The 21650-nt window shown below is 35.5% G+C and overlaps 1 pseudogene across 1 annotated transcript in view; it reads right to left on the bottom strand.

Annotated features, from left to right (window-relative positions):
- LOC147871550 (ryanodine receptor-like) overlaps positions 1-21650 on the bottom strand; it is an 86056-nt pseudogene that overhangs the window by 56053 nt on the left and 8353 nt on the right. The window contains exons 9-21 of the transcript XR_015538700.1: positions 20310-20512; positions 18992-19202; positions 17835-18043; positions 16798-17038; positions 15388-15461; positions 14544-14623; positions 14090-14177; positions 13051-13171; positions 7698-7797; positions 3205-3208; positions 2182-2282; positions 1131-1294; positions 264-362 (exon numbers count right to left, since the gene is read on the bottom strand). The product of XR_015538700.1 is annotated as a ryanodine receptor-like (transcript). The remainder of the gene's footprint in view (positions 1-263; positions 363-1130; positions 1295-2181; positions 2283-3204; positions 3209-7697; positions 7798-13050; positions 13172-14089; positions 14178-14543; positions 14624-15387; positions 15462-16797; positions 17039-17834; positions 18044-18991; positions 19203-20309; positions 20513-21650) is intronic.

The raw sequence follows: 21650 nt of genomic DNA, 5'->3' as shown, positions 1-21650 counted from the left end.
ACAGACTTCAGTTATGTATATTCAACTGAAGTTCATACCTTTCCATCAGTAATGGATGTAAAATTAAAACAAGGCATGAATTAAAACAAACCTTCAGAATAATGTCAGAGTCCTGAAAAAAAAAGTATACTGCAAGACGAGATTTGTTTAACTTCCGAACAACATCCATAGTGACCAACAGTTCTAGCTTGTTTTATACAATTCATGCTGAATTGTTAGAGAGAAAGAAATCCAGCAAAAACTGAAAGTACGAAAGCACTTACTTGCTCTCGAGGTGGGCATCTGAATTCTCTGGTCTTCTTAGCTGCAACAGCTGATGGCATGTCAGACTGCTTGATTTCAACGTTTCTTCTCAGTTGATCCTATAATAAAAAACATTATAGGAAACAATAACATGAAACTAGCACATTACTCATAAGATTTGCTATGACCAATCTTATGTAAGAACCACAGTAACATCCCTTCTTAGAGTGAGCTATATGATGAAATAGACAGTTAGGTTTCTTATTATAATTCTAATATTTGATTCTCTTAAAGAATTTCTTGAAGGCTCACTCACTTACGTCAAACAAGTTGCATCTTATTCTGTTTAACTACGAAACTTCAATATCATTCTAAAGCTTAACGACAACAGGATAATATTAAAAACTATACAATGAACAAACTAGTAATGAAGAAATAATTATTTCAGTATTTTTCTTCCCACTGAAAAATATATTTAACGTTCTGTGACATTTTCACGAAAGGCCCCCTTAAAAACTACACGGTTTCAGTAATCTTGATAACTTGTAAGCAGTTACTTAATCAGTCGGAAAGATAAATTACTTCAGTTTAGTTAGTGTGTAATGTAAGTCAGTGTTTCTATGATAATTTTAAAACTTAATTTCAATATAAACTTGAAACATTCTTTCACTCTAAATTCCAAGTACTAATAACAATATTTTGTGTACAAAGTTTAGACAATTATTTAGAAAATGGAGTAGTTTGTAATTTATACCCTAGGTTCATAAAAGACTTGACAAATCTTGCAAATTTCTTGCTTTAAATAGAAATTTGAACCTGCAAACTATGGCATGTAATTAGAATAAATTATAGTTTTCTGGCTATTACTGTCTAGAAGTAGAACTTACAGTCTGAAGATCACTAATAAAATCGTGACTGAAGGCGATGGTGGATTCCACTCTGTGCCGAAGCTGAATATCACAAAGGTGATGAAGCAAGTAACACATCTGAAGTTTAGCTCCTTCAGCCATCTTCATTTGTAACAAGCCCTTCTTATGCTCATCCTTACCATCTGCAAGGCACAGTTTATATATGAGCATATTTTTTACTGAAATTTGGGACAGGCAGGTAAATACAGACAATTAAATTTTGTCAAAATTCTTACAAGCAATCCATCCAGATAAATTCTGGCCTAGTGTACCGCTGAAGTAGGTTTTCTTTTATTTATTTAAGACCATATTAAACAGTCGTGACACAGTAATTCTGTTTACTGTTATGCTTCGCAGTGACTTACTTATCATGTAGACAATTTTTACCAATAAATTGTCAAGGTGCAGTCATATGGTCAGCAGCAGGACAACAAACTCTGAATGTAAGAAGAAGTAATAAATTTAATTTCACTCCCTCCAATGTGATAAGAGTTCATTTCAGATATCAAATCATCATGGAAAATGTGGGCAATTTTGTATCGTGAATTGACAGGAAAAGATTAAAAGTTATTCATACAGCTAACTCAGTCTAGAAATAACTTCACAGACCCTGTGTCGAGGCAAGAACAGTCGGGTCGTACGACACGACTACAAAACTGAGGGTTCAGGCCTAAAGAAACCTGAAATAACTGAAAATAAATGTAAAGTAGTTACGTATATAAAGACAGATTTTTACAAAAACTTTACGTTCAGGTAAATGGGTTCATTCTCAAGAACAGAGCTTTCATTTGACATTCTAAGCTTAAAAATGCAATAAATACACTGTATTTTGTAACAAGGACCACTTTATATACATGTGCGTAGACCACGGGAATTTAGATGTCGTACCTAAAACATTAATGGTTTAGTTGTATGCTAGTGGCCAGCTTGAATGCACATAAGCCATAATGCAAGGCCAAGAAAGGTTAATATTTAAATGCTCTCTCTTCCCAGCTTTTATCTCAAATTATTATACACGTACAAAAATTACCTTTCTGAAATGATTCATCCCAAGTCCCTGGATCAATCATGATCAGCGACTTAACAACATCTTCAACCAGGAACGAACGGTCCACCAATTTCAGCGAGGGCCTGAAAAAACATCGAACATTTTCATCAGTACATGCACAGCTCTTTATAAAGAATAAATCAAACCAAACCATTCCACAAATGCCCAAGTTTATACAATTTATACGCAGTAGTCTCTTGTAACTGGACCCACAAAAACTATCTTTAATCGCCCTGATGACGGAGGCAGTATGACCTCCGAAACGTTGGTTAACATCGACCAGACTATGTAGTGCAACAACCCAGAAGACGGCAATCTTCATACTCATCGCCCTGATGACGGAGGCAGTCTGACCTCCGAAACGTTGGTTAACATCGACCAGACTACACGGCGCAACAACCCAGAAGACGGAAATCTTTATCTTTAATTGAATTTATTGAATACGTAAATATTCGACTTAGAAGCAATCTGACTGGCCATATGATACAAACATATCATTTATTAAATTTTTTATCATTAATATAAAAATGGGACCCTGTGGAACCAAGGGATCACTGTACTTGTATTCAAACATGCAGTTTAAGAAATATTTAATCCAATTTGTTGCTTTAATCCAAACAGGATTGAACTGTAACTGCAAGAATAAGAACCAATCACATCACAGACTTCAATAAATTTGAAACAGGAAGGTAGCCTACAGGTTCCCAATATCAAAAAAAAAGTAATCCTGATTCAGCATTATAAAGTTTTTACGTGCACGTGTGTGTACATATTTTCTCCTTTTTCACAGAGTACAACAAGTTTAACAACATTTTATTAGCAAAACAGAATTCTAATAATATTTTCTATTCTTCTTACAATAATTTAAAAATGTACGTCTGTCATATTCATCTGTGGTCTTACTGATTCTGTTTTTAGGCAGCGCAGACTATGGTCCATTGCAGGATCTTCATATAATTCCTTTAACTCTGGACCCAACGGAACGATATATTCATTTTTACAAACCTCCCTGAAAGACAAAATCATTACTTCAGATGATTACCTAAAACTCAAAATTTAATTAACATATACTACAGTAACTTATGAATATACAATCAAATTAGGTCAAACACATGAACACAAAATTTTTAAGACTCGTCGTCTTTTAGTGAATCCTGGTTATTAACCATTCCCTGTACACCATTATATCGATTTAAGTCTGCATCACTTGTGGACCGATGCATTTTACCTACAACGGAGACTGTAGACGAGATAAACGTTGAATAGATATTGATTAATTTTCAAATGTATTTTTTACTTTTTATAAAAATCATAAAAAGGAAAGCTTCTACTGAAAACACAGTACTTTCAAAAGATTTGACACACACAAAAACAAACAGCAGTAGCGTTGAATACGCTTACACAGATATGTACTTAATGTTTTGTATTATAATACTGAATTGTAAGTAACAGATGTTAGTATCCTTCGCATTCTAAAATCTGAGTGATTGGTGAGGAAAACCCTACTATAATCTTGTTGGATTAATTTACTATATTCATAATAATAAAGTTCTGTTGTAGTGAAATGCAATAAATAAATTAATAACATCACATTTTAATACACAAAGGTCAATGAGTTTTGTTCAAATGAGTGGCACATCATGTATTTGTAACAATATCCGCAAATGGAAAAATAATTGTTCATCTTGCGTAGGGAATGACCAATATTTTCATTATACTGATATTTTGTTACAGTGGAGTTCATTATACTGAAAATTTAATGTAGTAATAAACACTTCCCTTGGCATGCTGCATCCCATTCTGTACCGATAAACCACATAAACAGAACCTATCAAAATCATGTAAATATACATTTTGTCTGTTGTGACTAAATTACATAATACGACAATTTATACAAGATATATAAAAAGTACTCAAACCAATTATTTTTTACTTGACAAGATGTTTCACGATTGACAGATGCCACAAGATACTTTTCATTAACTTTCCTTACAGTCACAAATCAGAGTAAATACATCAAGTTTAAGGTTTACATGCGTCATGTTTGTGTTTTTTGATTAAAATATATAATAAAATTCAGGTCAATACACAAAACTTGATTTAGATGTTAAAATTTAAAATTTAAATGTTAAAATTTAAAATTTAAATTTGCGCCATTCATCACTATAAGGATGTTGAATGAAAGCGCTCTAATGTAACATCCTTAGTGATGAATGGCGCAAATTTAAATTTTAAATTTTAACATTTAAATTTTAACATCTAAATCAAGTTTTGTGTATTGACCTGAATTTTATTATATATTTTACATCAATTTATATTTCTGATCAGTATTTTTGTCCTACGACCAAGCTGTCCTAGTCCATGTCCCATCCATGAGACTACTTACAACGAGTATCCGCACTAAATAAAAACTCACACGAGAACTACAACTGCTAAATAAGCTTCAGCCTGGAATTGTCATGGACTGTCCATGTTATTCATACACATTATTTTGTGTATATGTACTGCATATATGTGCACATGCATTACATATACCATCCACTTTATTTGCGATGAAACAGTGGGTAAGGAAATTCTACATTTTCAGAGACACCTTCATTTGAATATACTTCAGAACAGTAGACTGCTGGCTGCATGGATACTTGCTTCAAGAATATACAAGTAATTATAAGACAATTTTTACCTCTTCTCAGAAAAAATGCAATTAACAAGTTGTACCGAGAGCAGAACCATTGAACGTTGTAATTGGAAACCAACCGCTGGAGAATGTGGAGCATTTCAAGTACTTGGGAAGCATAGTCACGACGGACGCCCTATGCACCAAGGAAGTAAAAGCAAGGATAGCCATGGCCAAGGCAGCTTTCGTCAAGAAGAGGATACTTCTCACTAGCAAGTTGGGCTTGGAGATGAAGAAGAAACTAGTGAAGTGTTACGTATGGAGCAGAGACTTGGACACTCAGGAAGAAGGAACAGAAATACCTGGAGAGTTTCAAAATGTGGTGTTGGAGAAGAATAGAGAAGATCAGGTGGACGGATCGAGTGACCAACGAAGAAGTATTGAGGAGAGTCAACGAGCAAAGAAACATTCTGCAGGCGATTACACGAAGGAAAGCTAACTGGCTGGGACATATTATGAGAAGGAATGGGTTACTGAGTGATATCATCGAAGGCCAGGTTGAAGGAAAGCGAGGACTGGGAAGAAGATTGATACAGCTAACCGACGACCTTAAACAAGGAAAGAAGATGACGTTCCAGGAGTTAAAACGAGAAGCTGAGAATAGGGAAAACTGGAGAGCTCTTTTTGGGCAGAGCAATGGACCTGTCGTAAGACAGAACACTTAATAATAATAATAACTCAGATTCTCCCTAAACCAGTCTGGATTTAGTGGTCAATAGCTGCATAATTCATGCATGAGAACCAGTTAAAGAGGTGGTGATATAGGCAAATAAATTTTTAATTTTAAGTGTGTGCTATAAACAAGTGTCGCTAAATCCAAGTAAATACTAACAAAGCAGACACTTTGGTTTTTCTTTTAAATAAAAATTCTAAAAAATGGAAGTCAAGTGTAAAGTTTTGTAAAACAGATACATTTTTATGTTTTATATTTAGGAGGGTCTCATATTATAACACAATAGTATAATAGCTCAAATTTTAACATCAAACCAGTGCCTTCATATCACTACTTCTTAAATGGGATTGTGATCCAGAAATTAATATTTTGCAGATGCTCTACGTAATGGTGTTATTCAGCTGCGTACTTTCTACAGTTAACTACCTTCAAAACAGATAGAAATTAATGTGTCTAGAATAGCTAATTAATTCAACTCTACAAAAATGAGCAGATCACATAATCTCTAGTATAGCACTATATGCTTTTTTTACTCCTTTACTGACGAGGGCAGTATCTTCAGTCAACCATGTACTTTCACACAAAAGCGTGTGCATTTGACAAATTGTGGGTTGCTGAGTGCAGTGGTGACAGCCTTTTCCCTGCCAGGGCACAGTCACGCCTTCTACAGACCATGCGATGGAAGTAATATATGTGTATCATGAGAAGGTGCCAAAGCTGATTCAAAAATAGGGAACTTTAACTATGCAAGTAAATCGAGGACTGCCCACACGTCCACCAGTTTAATGCATCCATATGCCATTGACATGGCTACATCTATAGCAGAAAAACTGCACCAGAAAGTATATATTTACTTCCAAGAACATGAAAGTTTAGAAGAGATCATCCAGAGAAAAACACTGATCATATGACCCATGAATCCAGCTTAAAAATATTTTTATCAAAGCCAGCGCAAGCTATTAAATGACAAAAAGTCATTTGCAACAATTTTATGAACGCATCTGCGGAGAAAATATTGATGAAAGAGCCTTGATTACACTTGTTTCCTGGACTGGTCACAGAGATCCAAAGACAGTGAAACTCGCTCTGCCAAGTAAATATTTTGCTGTGTTAATCATTGCTGACAGAACAACAAAATATGTTCATCTTCTTCCTTCATAATAATAATAATAATCCGTGGAGTAACAGCTCCAGAGAGCCAAAGCCGACTAACTTGACTGCTGGTCTCACGTCCACATGCCTAAGCAGAGGTGAACGATCATCCGACCAGATATAGGGTGACGTGTGGTCAGCACGACGAACCCCCAGCCATTGCTAGCTTTCCTGACTGGAGTACGCTACTCATTGTAGCTCCCCAATTTCCTCAGGATGCTGGGTTGGCACCGGTCCCATACGCTGGCCGAAAGCTCACGAGAAAATTTCTTCTCCCCCGAGACTCGAACCAGCACGCGTTCTGTATCACCAGTCCGAAGCATGATGCCTCGGACTGCGCGGCTACGACGCGGGACATCATCTTCCTTCAGCAGTATAAAAATTACATAAGGCAGGCTGGATATCATGTAAGAGTCTGCTTGTATGTTTCTCTGCATGGAAGAAACCTGGTTATGCTATCCACAAAACATGCGACGCATTTGTAAATACAAAGTAAAATTCAACTTTGGGTTGGAGCCATGTCTCACTGTTGCTTTTATTAAATGCTCTTAAAGGATTTGCTTTAACTGTTTTCAGCATTTTATTCCCAATCTACACTTGCACTTTGATGCTGACCATGGCAGTAACTTGTAATACCATGTTATTCTCATGTGTAGCATGACCTTCGCAACTGTGTTGACAACTTTCAATAAATATTTCTGACACTTCAATTGATCTCAATCCAACACCTCTATCCAGTTGACCGTACATCCATTGGTGGGCTGCACCAGGAGCAAGTGTGACCTGCACTACTGCATTCATCAGCCCACAATTTACAAACTGCGTCCACCTTCATGAGCAAATGCATGGTCAACCAAAGATAGCATTCCTGTGAGTGCAAATTATAAGTTTTCAGATATTAAAACCCTAATAAACTCAAATAATTTGTACTCAAATGAACTGAATTACTACTTGACGACGGCACACGTGGCAAATTATTTTATTTTCCTGACTTACTTATCGTACGATCAATTAAGTCGAGGAATACTCCGACCACATCTCCCACTTGCCATTGTTTGCCAAATGACTCAGCTGCCCCACAACAAATCTTTTCTTCCTTTAAATCAAAGAGAATATCAAATCACGTCTAAACTAACATCTTCTAATTATCATACTGAAATTTGCCTTTATGTGCAGTAAAGGAAGCCATTCTTATAAGTTGCTATTATATTCACTAATGGCCACAGATAATTTTATAGTGACCTGAACAATTAACACAGCATTACTCTTACGCCGCAATGCTCCGACATTCAGAATGCACAGTAGTGTAATCAGGACCAGCCTTAAGAAAACCTGCATCCTCAGTTAACAAACTTTGTACTCCCACTGCACCCCCCCCCCCCCAAACCCCATGACCATTTGTAATTTGTGTGTAAAATGATCAATCGTTGAAGGCATTGCATGATACTGATGATGATGTTTCATGTCATTTTTCTAAGATTTTGGGGCCTTTTAAGTTTTTTATATGATCTGGCACTTAAGGGATGACAGAACTGATAATAGTGAACAAGAATTGGAAATATATGAATCGTACTAAAGAACCAACCTGGCATTCAATTACAATATGTCAATATTCTGTTTGATATACTCATTTTAGAAAGTTAAACAATGAGAAAACTGTCAGAAATATCAATTTTAAAATGTTTTCATTTCATTCAATTTCGCTTTTATGTAAATGAAAAAAGTTGTTACATGTTCTGGGTTAAACTTATAATCCTTTTTCGCATACCTTCTCAGTAAGAAAGGAATTTCATAATAAAAATAAATACTTTTGCCTGTACGAAATATTTGCTGAATGTTACAGCCAAGTGGATAACAATCCTGATTTGTATTTTGGAGGTTCCAGGTTTAAATCTCAGCCCGGTGACCAAACAATCACGAGCGAGGTCCTTCCAGGAATTGCGAGGATAGTAACTTAAATTAGACCAGGATCACTTCCATATCATTTCCAATTCATTATTCATTAATCATCCAATCACTCAATGCTACGTAGTCAGAGCCAATGACAGCATGTTTAAATAAATCATTTGCAGAATATCAGCAATCATCTGCCATGTTTCAAAATCAATCTTTTGTATGTTTCTAGACTTAAATGTTAAATAACTGTGCTTAAATGTTTGCTATTTTATTTATAATTGTTCTTAATCATTCAACTACTTAATATTTAACTGCGGTGATATTAAAATAAAATATCCCTTTAGAAAGGCCACAACAAACAGATTTGATTACAACAAATTCGCAAGGACATGGAGGGATAAACGTCTTAAAATATGCATCCATATAGGCAAACAAATTCTATAACAAATGGCGGAAGAAAAACTGTGACACATATGCAGGTAATCCTTGAGGTGCATAGTTGATTACATGTACTGGGGCTACTCAAAACTGCTATGGGTGGTGGGCTGCACGAGCTTTCTCTTACAGGGACTTCACGACTGTTTACATTGTTTCACAATAAGATAACTGTTGTGGTGTTAAACACATCACTCAAACAGTGGATGTATAAACATAAATTAGGTCATGCGCTCGTGTGCCTGAACTGAATGCCACTGACCTACACTTTAAAACTGAATAACCACAAAATAAAATCATTAAGAAAGATGTTTAAGAATGAGGTTCATAATTTTGTGACATTACTTGTGAAACTCTACAGTTTCTCAGAAATCATAATTTTTTGTCTGCAATCTAAGATTTACTTCTAAATAAATCAAAGATAGACAACTGTAAAAATAAAGAAATAATGTCAAAATAAATGAACTACACACAAGTTGAAAGGCTCATTTACTTAGGTTCAAGGTGGCAGCAATGCATTTTATTATTTATTTAGTGTTCTGTCTGACGACAGGTCCATATGAACAGGATCCTTCCATCCTTTTCTCGGACTGGGACCTGTTCATATACGTTCTTGGCAGATGATCCAGAAGTGGTTTGCCATTGCCTTCTTCTGTGTGTATGGAGTATGGAGTAATTGTTGGGATGCCACAGAGAAACCGGGGAAGCCCCCGGAGGAAAACTCCGTGTTGCCTAGACCACGGCCTTGCCCAACACAAATTATAAATTCGGGCACCGTCGGGAATCGAACCCGGGACCCCAGGATTACAAGGCCAGCGTTCTATCCGCTAGACCACCGTGGCGAACAGCAATGCATACTAAAATAGAAATTATAATATAAACTAAAACATGAAACAAGGCATATTCAAAACTCAGGCACCGTTTAGCTCAATTACGCAGATACTTACGTTTGTTATTATAATAACAAAAAATTCACATTGCAAGCATACATATTTATATCCATACGGATCACCTCTAATATACCTTGAATTATCCATGAAAGTCACATTCTATTAGAAATGCAGTTACCTAGTTAATAATGTTAAATGATTCATATGGGCTGCGTGCAACCCACACACCACATCGGGTCCCTAACACAAGACATTTATTTACTTACTGATAGTTCTATCGAACAAGTCTAGGAAACAGCCCACTACATCTCCTACTTGATATTGCCTGCCAAATGGATCACTAGCACCAAAGTGTATCTTGATGGCCTACATAATCACCAAGTGACGCCAAGAAACAAAAAAAACAAAAAAAACATAGACACTGCATGTGAAAAATTGTCACCACAGTTTAAGTGATGTCAAATTAAAGTTTCACTGTCATTCAATACTTTCATCATACATCGTAACATTGGAATATAATATTGATTTTTCAGCGCAGATTTATAAATCTGAATATGAATAACTGATCCTCCGTGCTTGAACACTTGAAAATTTTTGTATATAGTCATTTTGTTGCCCAGTGAATGAAACATTTTGGTACTTTATAGAAAACGTGAATTGAAAAGTATAATAGTGAAGATGATTGTCTACTAAGATATTGCATCACCAGGTAATGCAATGGATGGTGATGATAACAGTTTGCAGTCAGTACCTTTGAAACATCAGTCAAGTTCTGCACGTTATAACATCCCAGAAGACAGTCATCTTCATAAAATCCACTGCCATGCAAACTTAATCTGATCACATTTAACAGTTGTAATGAATGCATAACTCTTTATCCTCATGGTACTTAAGTACAGGCATACAACTTCAGCCTTTTTATCAATATAAGTGCACTGGTACTTAATACTTAAATCCTGCTTCAAGGCTTAAATTAGGTTTAATAAACACTAAACTCCCAAATATCCATGTGTTGATTACTTGTTCATGACTTCATACAAGAATTTCTTTTTGCATAAATATGGACACATGTAAATTAGGCTTTCGACATCTTTCTGCGTCACACTATTCAATTCAGGGTGGAGGTTGGTTTTAGGAGGGTCTACAGAAGATATGAACGAACAATCTTGCTTATGGTTACTTATAGTTGGTATCAGCGGCGGGAAGAGGAGGTTTGTTCCAATGGCCACAACTGATTGACTGTTTCTCATCAAATATCATTGACAGTTCCGTCAAAATGAGAGTTAACACTTGTGAATCCTACGTATAATGGCTGAAGTAAATTGTACTGACAGTAAAACAAAGCTTGAGTTACCTGACAAATTTTAGACTAGAAAATCAGCGATAAAATTAGCCATAGATTTTGGGATAGCGATACAAACCATACGTGACATAACGAACAATAAAATTAACTTAATGGAATTTGTAAGGAACTTTGATAGTGGTGTTTCTATCATATCAGTAGGTGAATGTTGCATTCCTTCAGTGGTTAAACCAGTAATGAGCAGAAGGAACATCAGATTTTGGCCACATCAGCGCATAGAACACCAAGTTTTTTTTTTATGAAGCTTCGGGATTGGACGAGTTCAATGCATCCACCAGTTGGCTGACCAGATACAAGCAACAATACTTTGTTCATAAAACTGCAGTACAGGGAGAGAGATATAGTGTCAATGATGCCACATCTCAGGTATGGTCTTCTGTGAATTGGTTTGATCACAGAGGAAACTTCTTTCAGGTCTAGAAGAAGATAATATTCAAGGCTTTCCTAATAATGACATTAGCAAGTCTGAAATTCTTGACATGGTGTGTGCTATAAGGAGTTTTGAAAATGTTTACAATACAACAAAGAACGGCTATGAAGTCAAGCATGTGAACTGACCTTCAAGCACATGTCAGAAATGGGCATCTGTCAACACTGCCATGAAACAAAAGGGAGAAGATGAGAAGGAAAATAAGAGTGAAGAGGGAGAAAGTAATGAATGTGACAGTCGTAACATGGTGCTACAGTGCGTGGACACTTTGCTAGACTACGTGGGTCAGAGAGCGTTCACATACGGTGATACTACAGCTGCCAGGAAAATCCAAACTGCTGGCTGTGAGGAGGAGTCTAACCGTTCACAGTAACAGGCAGCCATTACAAACCATTTCTCAAAATTAATATCACTTGTGTAATATATATATATATATATATATATATATATATATGAAAGTAAATAGTGAAGCTTAGTGAACGCAACAAACAAAATATTTTGCATTACCTGTCTTTCTCAATTATTTGTGTTTCTCCCTTTTATTAGCCTGGATAAGTGGGAGCTTATTGTACATACAACCAGACTTTATTAAGCATTCTATCCATGAAACAGATTATCTCCAATTTAAAGGCATCTTTTTAAGAAGCCTATCACAGACAATATTTAGAATGCTGAAGATAATTTTACCAATTAAATGTTAAGTAATTGATACCACCATATTTTTATATGAATAAAAGAATGAGTATCCTAAAAATTGATTTACATAGACATATGATAAGGACACTAATAATTCCAACTGTTTATCCAAAAGAATAGTCAAACTAATTAGAACAACAGTATTATGCCAGAATTTAGTGCGCAAAGTGCACCTTTGTGTTGCCGCTACGAGTATTTTATTTTTGCAAGACATCTGTCTGCTGGATAATTATGTGCAATGCATCATAAACTGAGCACATATAAGCTACATGGCAGAGTGATAGCAGAAAGTTGGACAATGCTTTTGACATTGTACACTTAACAGGTACAACTGTTATATTACTGATATTTTTTAGATCAGTGACTTTTATGCAATATTGTATGTGACACGTTATTTTTCTATTACACTGAATGCAGCTTCACTAAAATGAGTCCAGATTTATAGATCAGATGTCACTGATTACTGTGGTATCAGTAACAGATCTAGCAACACAATGATTATTGATAGTGTAGTTCTTCTGGGTTGTCACATTATGTCGGATCTTAGATAAATACCAATGTTTCAAAGCTGTGAGAATCTTGGGGTCTCAAAATAATTATTAATGTAACTTGAGAAAAATTGGACAACGAGGTACTTACATTATAGCCATCAAATGCCCAAGTGTATTCATCACTGCCAAGCTGACATCCAGGGCTGCAATCAGCATGTGCCCAACCAACGCGCATTGGGCCTGCAGTCATAATCTCAAATTCAAAGTACCTGCCGGATTAACGACCACACAAAAGTAATGGATTATGTGTAAAATACAACTACAGGAACACAGTGGAACTGAGAATGAATTTCCATATTGGGAAAGCTAAAATGTTGAACAGCACTGAAGAGTTGGTATTTAATTCTGATTCTGAAAAAACAATGTCTCTGATATAGAATGCAAGCAACCTCAGAACAAAGTGATGATACTGTTGTGACACAAAGCATGACACAACACAAAAGGGGAAACAGGGGTAGAGTAATTCAGATTATGACGAGCCATTTGAGGCCACCACCCTACACAAAATTTGGCCATGAATAATTTATAATTTATAGTAGAACATCCCAAAAAAGCAAGAACTATTTGGAATAAAACTATAACAGCTGTGCAGCAGATATTAGATTTTGTAATAATTTATAAAATCGGGATAAACACATATGATAACAGAGCACAGTGTGCCCACTGATAGAACTAGCATATGCATAATTTGTATTGGATATTTTATTGCCAAATCATATAAAAATGTACTGAATACACCAATGTGAATGAAACATACTGTGAATTTTACAGGACAAAACTACATGTAAAAATTGTGTAGAAAGGGTAATAATATTTAGTACCAATTCTTATAAATCAAAAAAAATTTCTATAGGGAACAAGAAATGCCATTTAAAAAGTTACCACTTTTTTTTCATTCCATCAACAGCAGCAGTTTTTTTTGCAACTAAACAATATTATCAAAAAAAGAAGACTTCTGTGTGTTGATAACCATTTTAGAATCATCTACTTTTACTGTCATCATGAATATATTGTATAAAATTGACATGAGTCAAAATTGTCTATACATGTTATTTTGATATCCTCAAAAATATAACATGTTATATTTTGATTCACTCATGCTTTTCAGTTGCTATACAGTAACTTACCATTTTCCTGTACTGACTGCATAATTCTTCTGTACTCTGTATGTTCTGAATGCCATATGCTTACTTTTTGCTGCTTCAGCAAGTAAGGCTGATACAGAATGATGCTGTTACATTTTCTGTTCTCCTAACTCGCAAATTAAACTTTTCTAAACCTCCTTCCTCTGCCTATATTTCTAATTCGAAACATCACACACTCCATGGTGCAGGATAATCTTTGAACATTTGACTGTTACAAAGCATAATTAGAACATTTTAATGTCAAGGCTTTAAGGCGTTAAATTCAGTGCCACTTAGCCGTTGTTCCAAAGCTATATGAAAAAAAATCTTGCATAATTAAGAACAGAGAATAAACCAAATATAAAGTCTGTTGAACAGTGCACATGTTGGAAATCAACACAGAATTAAAATTTTTGTTTCCAACACACCTCTGAACGACCAATTCCTTAAAACATACCTTCAAGTTGCTCTCCAGTTGGAGGATCAAGGTTGTATCCGTAGGCCAGCAATGTTCGAACAGTCTCACTTGCTGTGTCCCTGATAATACAAAATAGCGAAGTTATGTACACCCACAACATTCAGGAAATTTTCTGAGCTTCATAGCTTACCTTCTAACACGTTCACTGGTGGGAATATAAATATCAGTTCAATCTTTTGCCGCCATATCGAAACTTCTACCAACCAAATTAAGACACACTGTAACCTCATATTATGACAACATAGACAGAAATTTAGAAAGTATTATGCAAGGCAAATGTTTCCAAAGGACGAACAGAGAGAATGAAAAAAACCCAATAATAAATGTAAAAACCGTGGTCAAGAATGCCAATAGATTTGAAAGTTTCCAAACATCCTTTTGCTAAAAAATTATTGTTTCAATGCTTTCCTAAAACAATGTAATTTTAAGATAAAATCTGAAAATCTTTAGGTGGTTTAGGTTACAGCCATGTGACATGCACAAATTGAAATTTCTCAAATTAGATGGCGTGTCTATGCACACCAACAAAAATGCATTTTTATAACTCAAGGAGCAAAGTAAAATATCACGGTACTGAGAGAAAATTATTATTTGTTGTCTTTCACAGATTATGGTAATTCACAGACATTCAACTATAGTCGAATGCTGCGGCATTAAGGTTAAGTGGCTAAGATTACAATCAAAATTCAATGATTCACTGTAATGGTGGTTACTTTCTGGCCTCTTCATATGAGATGTAAGGCTTAGTATTAGAATACAATGGGCTACAGCCATACTACATACACAGAAAACACAAATGCCACAGCTACAATTTAATACATACCGGTTTGCTTTCTTGATAGCATCATCCACTTTACTGTAAGGAACCAAATGTGGACTCCTCTTCATATCAGAATCCTGAAAGGTATTACATTTTTTTTAAAAATTTATGGTCACATACGCAAAAAAACTAGCTGCCATTTACACTGTATCAGTCATGTAATGTAGGCAGAATGATTATACTTTATTTATTGGTATAATTTTCACATTTATATATTTTAATGAACAAAGCAGATAAACTTTGTCTTATTTAAACTGTACAAAGAAAATACTTCGGATCACACTGTATGCTAAATATTGATCTACACTGAAATTACAAGTCAATTTTAAAGGGTACTGACAATGGTGTTTTACAATCGAGAACAATGAATTCTCGGACTATGTCCATCATGTTTTTTTTTTAAAAAAAAAACTCGCTACATTTCAGAAGCTGAATCTTCTGTCCTCAGGTTAAAAAGTGGGGAGGGACACTTACTCAGTTGGATCCAATAGAAACAGTTGTTGAGGTTAGCTCTTTCAGTGAGACCCAACTGAGTAGGTGTTCTTTTCAAAAACACAGGTGATGGACATAGTCCAAGAATTTAGTGACCCCGACTGAAATTACACTTATAAAAATTCAATACCTTCAAACTAAAATTACTCTTTATGTCTCAGTCCAGTCAGTCTTATAAATACGAAGGAGCAATTTAAGGTAACATTAAAAAGATACTTAATTACACACTCCTTTTACTCTGTCGATGAATTTCTAATGTTTACAAATAAGTGATAAATTTTATTCTGTGTGTGATGGGTAGATCTATTTGTAACTTATCATTTCTTTAGGTGAATACTTTGTTGTGTATTATGTGACATTTATATAATAGTATGAATTGTACTTTATAATATGTATTGTATTATTATTATGACCTTTTCCACATCCTATTGTCATCTGACTATCTTATGGATCCATGGAATGTAATAAAATATGTACGTACGTCAGTGCAGCATCTTACATAAGTGTGTCGCTCTGAATTCAAAATTAGATTTAATGAGAGAATCATGTTTTCAGAAAACACAACAAAATAAAAATTCATAAACCCACTGCAATAAGTAGGCAAAACTTAACCTCTGAAGTCCGAATGGGACATGTGGCCCAGTAGGAATATCCAAATGGGAAAATGGGACACTGCTGCCCCATTTCATCATGACATTATTAAATGCTTTATATACATATAAAATAAGATACTCTTTTGTCTGAAATGCTTTTATGAGCTTCTAAGACTGTCAGAGATTTATTTGTAATTGAATAATCAACTTTGAGGCATGGGTTTCTTTCAGTGACATCGCAAAAAAATACAAATATTTAAAACACCTAAATGTGGGGGGGGGGGGGGATTTAAATAGCTGTATTTTAAAGGTTAAGATGCATAATTACCTCATTCAAGCCATACGTCCACCCCTGCAGAATTCGTTCCTTTGCCCACAGATTACGGGTATTTTCTGCCAGTTGATCCACCAATTCCTCCATCTTAGGAGTGAGAGCTATAGCACTAAGATCCAATGGAGCTGGCTTGTAGCCATTTGACTGTAGAAATGGTTCATTTGGAAGACGAACAGACTTGATGCGAGATGGAGGCTTATCCATCGTTAAGTAGTAGCCCAAAGCCATTACAGTTCTAAAATAATAATAGTGTTTACACATTCATATGTATTTGTTGCAAATACACTTCAACTTTCATTAAGTACATTGCCATAAATTATCATATTTATGTTCACAGAAACCCTTGTATTGTCAGATTCTCAAAAATTAAATGTGTGAGAATCAGAAAAAGGAGTTATATGTTTGTGGATGAAGATTGCCATCCATCATCGGGGCAATCACCCTGATCTGCCACATGTCGGGGTGATCACCCTGATGATGGAGGTGGCAAGGACTTCTGAAACGTCGGTAATCTTCTACCAGACTACACAATGCTACAACCCAGAAGACAGGCATCTTCAAGGTTCTATCTATGGATAAGAAACATGCAACATTTTGACCTGGCCATTCCCTCTTCTTGTTCGCCACTCCTAAAGTTCTGGAACCTCCTCCACCTCTCCATCGATCAAACAACTCTGACTGCCCAAAAAGTACTTTTCTCTCTGGCCTAATCCTGCACTTACCTCAATATAACACAATGACTTCCTTATATTTTAACCCTAAAGATGGAGGCAGCAGCATGTTCTCCTGGTATATGACCACAAAACTCAATAATCTCATGAATGTTTTGTTACGCACATATTCCAGTATCCCTTATTAGGTTGCTGAATGTATTCATTATGAGAGCAAATCATAATAAACAGGATTGACTTATTTTACAAACTTGCTTAGTTTTAAATTACAGGCCTGAATGGAAAATTTAACTCCTAAATTTTAAACTAGCTAAATTGTACTGTATAATGTAAAATCAATATAAGTTTTTGATAACTTACTTCAGTGTCTGTACAGCAAGTTGGGAGTCATAACGTTTCTCAGCTGGTGGCAACCTCTCAAACTGAATGAGACACGGATGGATCTTTCTCACGCCATCTCGTCTTTCGCCATATTGCCAGCCAGCTTCAATGTTGTTCGTAGCCCACATTTCATGAATGTTTTCTGCTAGACGGTCTCTTATACTCTCCACGTAAGTTGGAAGTGTTACCTAAAACAGAAAGGAAATTGTTTTACAAAAAGACAACCAGAAAAAGATGCATAAAATTGTATCTAATAAAATTTAATCGCTATAACAAATCGTCATGCAAATTACCATCACATGTAGCTGTATAAACACTTCAAGCTTTCTGCACAGTACAAAGAGCTTTATTTTATTTGACGGATGAATAGGGGAAGTAGTTTCTTGTGTATACTGCAACACAGAGTTCACTTACAATCTGTTCTAGCCTGCGTCCACACCTTAGCTATATAATGTAATGTTTTAGAATACTAAATTTATCTACAGAATAAAAATTCCCAGCACAGTGTGTGTCGTCTTATATGACAGAAAAGCAGGACATAACGGATGATGCTATGTCCCGCAGAAGAATCTACTCTTATGGGTATTTAAATATTCTTCTAAAATGCAGCCTATTGTAACGTTTTTAAATGTTCCTGTAATATTTCTCTGTACAAAGAAAATAAAGCTTCCTTCACAGCATTTGAAAAACCAGACAAAATATATCCTTTTCTTCTTATCAGAAGGTAAAACACATGCCGGCGCAGTGGCCACGCGGTCTGAGGCATGGACCTCGTGCGCCTGGCCGCTGCAACCATGAGTTCAAGTCCCACTCAAGGCATCGATGTTTGTCTGCGTCTTAAAAATATAATTATGAGAATGGCCAATAGAATATTTTACTACTTTTAACTGCAATCTTACATTATTAATAATTATTACATACAAGACATGTGAAGTAACAGATTGAGAAATGTACTAACAACAACCTCTTCTAATACACAAATAATTAAGCACTGTTGATAGCTCATGTACCAAAATGTGTATATTGTAAATCATATATGTTAAAGTACTAATAGTTCAAAATAAAATACACCTGAAATCAGAAAATGTACCACATAAATATTTGAATATCTAGTAATTAACTAGCAGTTCACTTACAGCTGTAGTGTCAACGGGTGTTGGTACAAAGGCAGTATCATCTTCCACAGGCCAAGGTCCAGAAAGAACAACCTTATTAAGGTTTCCAAAGTAAAAGCATGGATCAATTGACAACACTTGCTGGGGCAGTAAACTTTCAACCAGTGGCGAGAATTCCTCAGGAGGAAAGTACTTCGAGCGGCCGTGGTCACCACCGAGAAGAAATCGGCAGCTAAAAATTGAGAAAAAATGGTGCAACTACCAAGATCTGTTCTTGAAGACAAATATCTTTAACAATGGGTAATAAAGATACGCTGTTCTGCATTATTGTTACATAAAAGGTATGAATCCATCTTACAAATGGAAGGAAAATGATATAATTCCTATATTTATTGTGTGGTATGCCCTAAAAACACAACAATACTTACAATACAGTATGTACATTTTCCTATTTTCTGGCGTATGGGACTTGGGGCTTGTGTTAATCTTTGTTCTTCACATAATGGATTACTTTTATTTCAAGAATAAACCCAATTTAAAAGATGAATTTACAGTTCTGATAGAGTCTATCACATTAATAGTAATAAATGTGCGTATCTCTTTCTGTAAAACACAAATGTAAAATTTAGTATGTAACAGAAACACAGATTAAAATTCCATTGAAGTTAAATTAGACATTAAAAATATGGAAAGGTAAATTGCATGGAAAATTCACAGTAACATAAAAACTACAATGATTAATATGTAAATAATTTCTATAAACATATTTATAAATACTGAATACTGTACAGCACAGACATGGTATTAAATAGACAAGTCACAAATGAAAGATCATTAAGACTAATGTGAAGATATGGGCAAATACTTTTTTCTGTATAAAGAGCAGAAAGATTTCCTATTACAGAAATGAGAATACAGTAAAATCCCAAATATCCACGTGCAGATTATCTACGCATTACTCTGCACTTTTTCCGTAAACGAAGACACACGTCAACTAGGCTCTCAACCTTCTCCTGGACTGCACTACAAAAACATTGCACTTCTAAAAGAACTGGGGTAGCTTAGTCAGTGTAGTGACTGACTACGAGCTGAATGAACAGGGTTCAATTTCCAGCAGGGGAAAAAGATATTTTCTCTTAGTCTCCATTTCCAGACAAGACTCTGGTACCTGCAGCCCTTTCCCTAGGGGTAAAGTCACCAGAGCGCAAAGCTGACCGCTCCCCTCCATCTAGTGCTGAAGGCAAGAAAAGAGTGGAGTTAAGTAAGTACCAAGGAGACTGTGAATGTTTGAAATACACCAGTGACAAAGTAATGTCCAACACTTTGAGATTAAATATACCTAAGTTTGGATAGAGCAGCTAATTACTGGAAAGAACATGCCATCATCCAAGTTAAAATTCCCGAATGACCCTTTCACAACGCGTCCATTGAATGTGAATGTTATGACTGGAACTGTCAAATCCAGTGCACAGCCAATCACATCATCACCTTTCCTGATGTAAGGTTCTGTTGCTTCTGGTATCACAACAGTATTTCGGCCACCTGTACAGAACAAATATTTGTTAGAATTGTTGGTATACAATTATGAATATTTTATAGTGACAATAATAAATGGTCTTTGTCTGTAAGAGAGTAAAGGTGCGTATGCAATCCCAGAGAACGTTAATTGCACATTCTGGCCATATGCCAGACAGCTGTTAACATAGGTTTGAAATATGATGTAAAAATTAACTGTCAACCAGTACTGTACATTTCAGGTTTATAGAAGGATATAGTTCAGTTGCAAGAATTTGAAATTTGATTACAGAAAGGAAATTGAAATCTTTGGGGGGGGGGGGGGGGGGGGGGGGGGGGCACATGCACGCACGCATGCGCACACACACACAACATTCATTTTGAGTGTTTCTAAATTTCAAAATAACATGTTTCTGCTGTCAGAATTTACTATCATATTAGGAGTTTCATGACTAACAAAATATGCACATTCTTTTATGTGAGATGGTTAATACAGCATCCTAGTCTATCATGAGTTCAAGTTCATAATGTTATGGCAAGTTCTCCATATATTGGAGCACGAGAAGCTGATTATTTACCATCAATCTTCCGCGTATATTTCAGATTAGAGTCCTGAAGAGCTGCTTCTATGCAGCTATGTAGGCCATAGTGCTGTCCTACATAACATACCTATACATTTTATTTTGTTTTCAGTCAATTGATCAAAAAATGGTGTCAGTATTAATGTAACGTAACAGTCAGAATAACTGCTTCATTAAAATAAAATGCAAGTTCTAGGTCATGAAGACGATTCCTGAAACAACCTGCAGTATCAAATTTTTGCTTCGTAGTCTGGAAGCAGAATGTGTGTAGTTGTTGTTCTGTGGGGTCCAAAGTTTAACAGATCTGTTGCCACACGGAGCGTACTTCTTGACATTTCACATTTAAAAGCCAAGAGATAAGACATTTCTGGGCTTGCTCATAATTCAGCACAATATTATCAAGAGTTTCTTTGGTTGTTACATGTCTTTTTGAGGTTTTTGTTTTGTCCAACACTGATCCTATTACATGAAACTTTGCCATTATCATGCAAATTATAGGTGTGGAAGGCACTGTACCTCCAAAGAAATTTCTATGAAACCTTCTTTAACATTCTGGCTCATGCTTTAAAAAAGGTACTCTATAT

Source organism: Zootermopsis nevadensis, unplaced genomic scaffold (genome assembly GCF_977971745.1).
Source record: "Zootermopsis nevadensis isolate Lab colony 2312 unplaced genomic scaffold, Znev_1.0 Znev_ptg000049l, whole genome shotgun sequence".
NCBI lineage: Eukaryota > Metazoa > Arthropoda > Insecta > Blattodea > Termopsidae > Zootermopsis > Zootermopsis nevadensis.
The sequence above is the reverse complement of the archived record's forward strand: the minus strand, read 5'-3'. Positions and strand labels throughout refer to the sequence as shown.